The sequence below is a fragment of the Dasypus novemcinctus genome, chromosome X, assembly GCF_030445035.2.
Source record: "Dasypus novemcinctus isolate mDasNov1 chromosome X, mDasNov1.1.hap2, whole genome shotgun sequence".
NCBI classification, from domain to species: Eukaryota; Metazoa; Chordata; class Mammalia; order Cingulata; family Dasypodidae; genus Dasypus; species Dasypus novemcinctus.
Window position 1 is genome coordinate 129,095,176 of NC_080704.1, and position 8,324 is coordinate 129,103,499.

Here is an 8,324-nt window from a genome sequence, read left to right on the forward strand (position 1 = left end):
CCTCCCCCCGCGGGCTCCGCCCTCCTCGCTGCCATCGCTCAGCCTGCCCGCAGGACCAATGGCAACAATGGACTAGTCCCGCCCCTTCGAGCTCCCCTGGGCCAATCGCCTTCTCCTGACGAATCGTTCAAATCACCCCGCCCCTCTCCTGCGGCCAGGCGACTGCCGAAGTTTGCCCAGGTTCTGCGGTGGCTCCTGAGGATTCCGAGGCTTTGCCCACGGCTTCCCCCCCCCCCCCCCCCGCCGCCTTTCTGACGAAGTTATAATGATTTAGAGGCTGCTACTTACCCGCTCTGCCAACCCCCATCCGACCTTTGCGTGAGCGGGTGTAATACAGTCAAGCAGAACCGTACTGTTGTCAGCTCATCCCTGAGGCCGGACTGGCTCAGCCAGAACTTACTCATTGCAAGTATATGGGAGCCTCTTATATTTTTTAATGTAACATTTTTTGTGATCTATATATATTCAAAAAAATACAATTTAAAAAACTAATTTAAAAAAGAAACACCCAAAAAACAGTAGTTCCGAAGGTACTACCTCCGCACTGATCATTTTAGTCGCGTGTACAAGGTCACTGCCAGCGTAGGCTAGACAACTTCCAGCGATGCCGGACTCAAATGGTTCCGCGCACTGCGCTTGGGTCTCTGCCTCCTAGGCCGCGGCTGAGTGAACCCGCGCCCTAGTAACCTCTGCCCCCTCAAGGCCACGCAAAGCCAGCCTTGTCCCCTCTCCCCTATGGTGGGCGAAGTATTTGAAAACAACTCTTCAAATGAGTGGCCCCACTGGTCCTCTAGGCTTTGTTCCTCCGAAGACCTGGATTCAAGGCCCTTCCTCTCTGAGTTGACACCAATCACTTTATATCTTTAAAAAGTGGTAGGCAGGAGCTAAGTGACCCTTTTGCACAGAGCAGACCAACACAGCCACGTCCCTTGTCCAGACACTAGACTTTTCCACTCGAGCTCCCTAACATGGCATTTGCGTACTTAACTGCCATATCACGCAGCTGAGTCGTTAAATTGTCAACTCAACCCTGGGAGAATTCTCACTGTTGCAGACCTCACTGGGGGGTGGGGGTGGGGGGCTGGTTTCCACTTGATTAGTTGGTAATTTTCTTTTCTTTTACTTGGCTAAGTCCACACTCTTCTACCTAGATCGGGTGGCTATTTGCGAATGGCTATTTGCTATTATCTCTCTCTCCATCTCTGCTTGCTAGCACTGCCTTTGCTCAGGCCCTCATCCTGTTGCACCACACTCCCCACCAGCCTGGAACTGATCACCTTGCCTCTACGATTGCACTCTCCCAGCTGGCCTCCCGACAGCCCTGTCCTCATCCATTTTACACCAGAAGCGCAGTTGTCTTTAAAACACAAACATGATCGTGTCGCCACACCCCATGATAAGATCCCAAACCCACAGCATATCGCAAAATGTTAAAATTGGTGGATCTCGGTATCTGGGGGTGGGGATGGATTGGGGAGGATGTATTCGTTTTGCAACTGTCCTTTAACTTTGAGAGTATTTGAGAGTATTTCAAAATAAAGACCAACCACGAAGCCTTTGGTGATCTGGTCTCACCTGCTCAGCCTCTTTTCTAGCAGTTCCATCTCCACCACAGAACACTCTATGCTTCAGGTAAACAGAAGTTTCTGGTGTTTTTCAAATGCCTTTAATGCCAAGTCTGGAATAACCTTCTCCCTACACTCCTAGAACTGCCCTACAATACTCTGATGTATCTCATTCATTCATTGAACAAGTAAATATGCCATGAGCGACTACCATGTGTCAGGTACTGGGGCATAAAATATGTGCAAGATTTGATCCCTTCATCAGGTGTTCCAGAGTGGTGTGTGACGATCCTGTGTTTCCATTCACACTGCCACACTGAAATCAAGGCAGCTAATTGGAATAATTGGTTTGAACTTCATACTCATTCAAATAACTGAAGGGTGGGATAACTGAAACAGAATGGGATTTTCTCTGCCAATTATCATTAAATAATATTCAAACCCATTCCATTAATGTTGGCCACTTGAAGGCTAGAGACCATGGCCTTTTCCTTCATGTTTAGCTTTTGGGAAAAAAAAAATCTAAGTGTTCTATGTGTGTGTTGGGTTCTTTTTCCTTTTTCTTATTCTTATTCAAGATCAGGATAGCAATTTGTAACCTACCTTAGGTGTTACTGTTTCTGAGTCTGAAGAGGGAGCACATGGACAGGACTGTATGTTGTAAAAACGAATCCGCTGGAATCACACACTCACAGAACTTCAGCATTAAAAGGGACTTTTAAGCTAATTTAGTCAAAACTCCATCCTTCATGCTTGAACTACTGTGTGGGCTGTTTTTTGGGTTGTTTACAAAGTTCTCAGCTCCTCAGCCTCTGAAAGCAGGCTTTGTTCTCTCTGTTAAAATATATGGCTCACTGGATGTTCTGAGGGGAGGGAGAGGGAAAAACAGGTGTAATACGGGGGCATATCAGGACTTCGGAATTGTCCTGAATGATGTTGCAATGACAGTTAACTGGCTATTATATATCTTGTCATAACTTACAAAATTGTGTGGGACAGAGTTTAAACTATAATGTAAACTGTAATCCATGCTCAGTGGCAAGGCTCCAAAATGTGTTCATCAATTGTAACAAATGTCCCACCCTAATGCAGGATATTGTTAATGTAAGTATGGGAGGAGTAGGGAGGGGGGCATATGGGAATCCCCTATATTTTTAATGTAACATTTATGCAAACTAAGTATCTTTTAAAAAATATTTAAAAATATATATATATGGCTCTACATCACTCTCGAGTGATCTGAGGGGTGCCCAGAAGGCTTCTCTGCCCATTTTTTCCCCTAGGGTTAGATGTCTCCTCAGGGCCTCTAACATGTGAAACAACCACATGTTAACATTTATTAGTTATTAACACTTAGCATAAGAAAAGCTGCACAGGATAATGACAAAAACAAATTTAAGGTACCTGTACCAAATTATAGTTTTCAAACTGTTTTCACTTGTTTGTCATATTCAATCCTCATAGTAATCTGAATAAATACCTTGATTTTCACTTTGCAGGGGAGGAAGCTAAGACTTACCTAGGTTGAAGCATTCCTCGGTCATTTGAATTCCAGCTCTGTAATTAACCTTGGGCAAGTTACCTTGCCACTCTAGGCCTCAGTTTCCCCATCAGTAAAATCAGATGAGATGCTTTCCAAGGTTCCTTTCAGATGTGTTTATAATGCCTCCACTCCTGCAGACCAGCGTTCCAGCTGTCAGTGTCAGGCCACTGACAGGCTGGGCATTTTAATGGTGGCAAGAAATAATTCTGGTGCTAGAGGTACCTTTTGGAAAGGACTGTCTCTGGTGGAATGCCAAAGCAGACAGCATGAGAGCAGTGAACACTAGAAGGAAGAAAGTAGGAGAAAGGGTAAAAAAGAAGCCCTGGACCCCCAACTCACTTACTTCCTAGGTCTATAATACAACCACTTCAATTCAAAGTTTGAACTAAAAATTCCAACTTGTTTGCTTTAATGATTTAAGAGTCTGTTATGCAAACCTCAATTAAAGTCTGCTTTGGCAAACTATTTGATCATATTCAGACAATAATTGCCATAGTAAATTCCATGAAGAAATCTATTGCATGTCTCCTGCCTACTTCTTATAGCAAAAGAGGGCAGATAAGAAAGTACAGCCTACAAAAGTCATTTGTAAGGAAAACCAACGGGTGAATGCATGCGTTTTAATAATTCATACAAGTTCAGAGGTGATATACTTCCTCTCCTCCATTCACTCACTGAGAGTACTGGAGGAGCACTAAGGCACAGCCAATGTAATAAGTATGTATTTGCTTCATCTTACCAAGAAAATATAGGCTTTATACCTAATATAAAAGGAAGTTAAGAGACCAGGTAAAAACTGGTGATCTTCGAACTGGTTGCACAAGAAACTGAAAGTTAATTCCAAAGAAGATAAGCCACTTAACAGTTTGTTCTTTTTAGAGTTATTAAAAACATGTTTAATTATGGTAGGATCAGTTTGGGCCTATAGACATCTAATCAGTTTTTCAGTAAATGGCCATAAAGTCAGAATAAATAACACTAACCTACTTCACTGAGTTTTCACAAGAATTAATTAATGATTATAAAGAGTTTCAGAAGATTCATAAAACATTGGCCTAGGAATCAAGAGACTTAGATTTTAGTCTAGATTGTACCTTCAGTAGCTGTATGGCCTTGGGTGATTAATTTATTTTCTCTGGATCAGTTTCTCTATCTGTAAAATGAGAGGGAATTAGGCGAAATAATCTCTAAATTATACTTTGGGTCTAACATTCTAATACTCAAGGACTCACCATCCTTTTTAAAAGTAGCTTAAAACAGCAATATACTTTTGGTTTTTCTAAAATTGGATTCCTGGAAAAGTTTCCAGAAGGCCCTGCTGTTCCCCAGATACAGTCAGTTAGGGATGCTGACCCCAACAATTGTCCAAATATGATCTGAGCAAAATGTAATAACGATACAAAAAGGAGAAAAGAAAATGGAATCTAGACTTTCACATTCATAAACATGTAAATGGAAGCCCTTTCTTAGTCAATGCAAACACATACTTTCCCCTTCCTATCTTTTTTTCCTTTCTTTTCTTTACAAGATTTTATTACTCTATCTCTTTTCTAAAATGAATCTGGGGCGCTCATTTACCAGCTCTCAAACACCATTTGTAAGATGACTTGAAGAGATACTTTGAAAGGAAAGTGACATATGAGGAGGAAAAAAAACAGGATAAAAAATTGTATATATTGGGAAACGGACTTTGGCCCAGTGGTTAGGGCGTCCGTCTACCATATGGGAGGTCCGCGGTTCAAACCCCGGGCCTCCTCGACCTGTGTGGAGCTGGCCATGCACAGTGCTGATGCGCGCAAGGAGTGCCGTGCCACGCAAGGGTGTCCCCCGCGTAGGGGAGCCCCACGCGCAAGGAGTGCGCCCGTGAGGAAAGCCGCCCAGCGTGAAAAGAAAGTGCAGCCTGCCCAGGAATGGCGCCGCCCACACTTCCCGTGCCGCTGACGACAACAGAAGCGGACAAAGAAACAAGATGCAGCAAACAGACACCAAGAACAGACAACCAGGGGAGGGGGGGAAATTAAATAAATAAATAAATCTTTAAAAAAAAATTGTATATATAACATAATCTCAACTAGGTTAAAGAATAGTGCCTATATTAAAGATTAGATGGACATATACTGAAAGGTAATAGTTCTGGTCTCTGGCTGGTAGGATAAAGGGGGAGATTTTCTTCTTCATTCTGGCTTTCATTTAAGACAATGGATGTGCATTATGTTTATAATCAAGATAAGGATGTGTATTTATATATATAATTTCTCTTCAACAAAAGGAAGAGGAGTGACTCCTTTTTACAGGCAGCATAGGATAGTGGTTGAAATGATAGGATTTGGAGTCAGAGTGCCTGAGTTTGGCTCAAAGATTTACGATGTGTGGCCTTGGCCAAGTTATTTAACCTCTCTGAGCCTCAGTTTCCCATTTGTAAGATGATGATAATGATAAGGGACTTACCTCATAGAGTTATTGCCTGAATTAAAAGAGCTACTCTGTGTAAGTGCTTAATACAATGTGTGGCACATTGTACGAATTATTAATATTAGCCATTATTAAAAATTTTAAAGATTTGCTATAAATATGTATGCACATGGCAGAGAAGGATCAAACAGTGCAGAAGTCTTTACAAAAAAAAATAGAAATAATTTTCTCTCCTCAACTACCAGTTTCACCCCTAGAAAATAACTACCGTTAACAGCTTCTTATGTATCCTTCCAGATTTTTTAAGGCAAATGCACACATGTATCCTCTTTAAAACACACACACATGTGTATGCACACACAGAATCACAGCATTCACACCATTCTCCACCTTGATTTTTCATTTAATGCTCTTTGTTGGAAATTTTTCCATAGCAGAATGTCTGGAGTTACTCCTTATTTTTAACAGCTACATGGTGTTTCATGGCATGGAAAAGACCCCGTGGGTGGACACTTTGTTCGATCCTGGTCTTCAGCTATTTCAAGCAATACTGCAAAAATATGTATGCATAAATATCTTTGTATAGACATCAGGTACTTTTTAACAGAGTATGTACATGTTTTGTAACTTTTTAATTATAAAGTAATTTCAGACTTACCAAAAGTGACAAGAAAGCCCATTTCTTTCACTCATTTTCCTTAATTGTTAAAGTTTTTGTCAATTTCCTTTATTATTTCCTCTTAATATATGTGCATATTACTTTTTTTCTGAACCATTTGAGAGCAAATTTTAGTCATGATGTTCTTTTACCCCTAAATACATTGGCATGTATTTCTCAGTATAAAAGATTTCTCTTACATAAACGCAGTGCAAATATTAAAATCAGGAAATTAATATGATAAAAAATGCTATTATCTAATCTAGAGGCTTTATTTATAATTCTCTAATTGTACAAATAATCTTATTTGTACCAAAGAGAAAAAAACTTTTTGGGGGCCCAGGTTGTAATTCAGGATCCCATGTTGCATTTGTCATTTCTATCTGGCCTTCTTAAGTCTTAGGCAGTTCCTCAGACTGTCTTTGCCTTTCATGACCTTCACATTCTTTTCAATATTTTTAATATTGTTTATTTTAAAGCAACCACAAACGCACAGAAAAGTTGAAAGTGCAGGACAGAATGTCTGTATTGTTCTTTCCCCCGGCACCATGTGAGTAAGCTGCCAACTGGATGCCCTATCACCCCTGAATAAATTAGTGTATTTTCTACAAACAAGGACATTTTCCTATCTAACTGTGAATCAGCCATCAAAATCAGAAAATTAACATTCATAGATGCACATGCAATCCTTAGACCCCATTGAAGTTACACCAGTTGTCCCAGTAAGATTTATTATAGCAAAAGAATCAAGTTCATGTGTCATGTCTTTTTTGTCTCTTTCAGTCTAGAATATTTCCTCAGTCTTTCATTGACATTCATGACCTTGGCATTTTTGAAAGCTACAGGACAGTTATTTTGAAGAAGCTCCCTCAAGTTGGATTTGTCTGATTAGATTCAGATTATGCAACTTTGGCAGGATTATCACAGAAGTAAAACTGTGCTCTAATTGCATTCTATCAGGTGGAGCATGATTTCAATGTGTCCCATTACTGATGATATTCACTTTGATCACTTGAGGAAGGTGGTATGTGCCAGGCTCCTTTCAACTAATAAACATTATGTGAGAAGGTGATTTGAAACTGTATAAAGACTCCGTTCCTCATGAGACTTTTAATTTACTCATTTATTTATATCAACATGGATTTATTGTTTCCTATTTTATTCAATGGGTTATAATCCATTACTAACGTTATTTACTTTGGTGCTCAAATTGTCCTAGATTTGACCAGTGGGCATCCCTTCAAGCTGGCTTCTGGGTTCCTTTGTTATGTCCCCATCATTCTTTGAGCACTTCCTTACTTTCTAGCAAAAGATATTCCCTGGAATCAAACATTTCCCTGGAATCAAACATTTCCCCAAGGAGATCTGGCTCCTTTCTGTTGAAAATGGTATTTAGAAACCAAACCTGGGTACGAGGTGTGTATAATGCTATAGGTGTGTATACTGCTATTGGTATGTTACTGCTCCCAGGCCCTCTCAGAGGCCTCACACACTTTTACTCACACGTGCACACACTCATGCATGCATGCACATGCACACACTTTTGTATCTATATTGATCTCCATATCTATTTATCTAATTTAGCAAACCATGAGTTCACTCTGTCATTCTAGTTTTCTCTTTCTGTATTTGTAATAATTTATGACAATGAGAAAAGTAGCTTTCATTATTCTTAATATATCTACTCATATTATTAATTGCCCTGTATGTAAGTTTCCCAGGAGCCTTCTAAGGTGGTCACTGCCTTCTGGTATTCATGCCTTCGTGTAATCATCTCCCCTTGAGTATAAGCTCAACCTAGTGAATCCTAATGATAAAATACGGCAAGAGTTATGGGATGTCACTTCTAAGCTTAGGTTACAGGAAGATTCTGGCTTATGTTTAACTCACTCTCCTTGCATTGTCTCTCTCTCTCTCTCTCTCGCTTTCTCTCAGAGGGAAGCCTGCTGCCATGTTACCAGCTGCCCCATGGAGAGACCCATGTGGCAAGGAGCTATGGGAGGCTTCTGGCCAATGGCCATCTTAATAACTCAGGCTTTCCATTAACAGCAGAAACACTACCAGCCTGGGCTGAAAGGACAAAAATGGGACAGAATGAAGGAAGATTACTCTAAGGGCAGAGCCATGAATGCAGATGTCTGGGCCA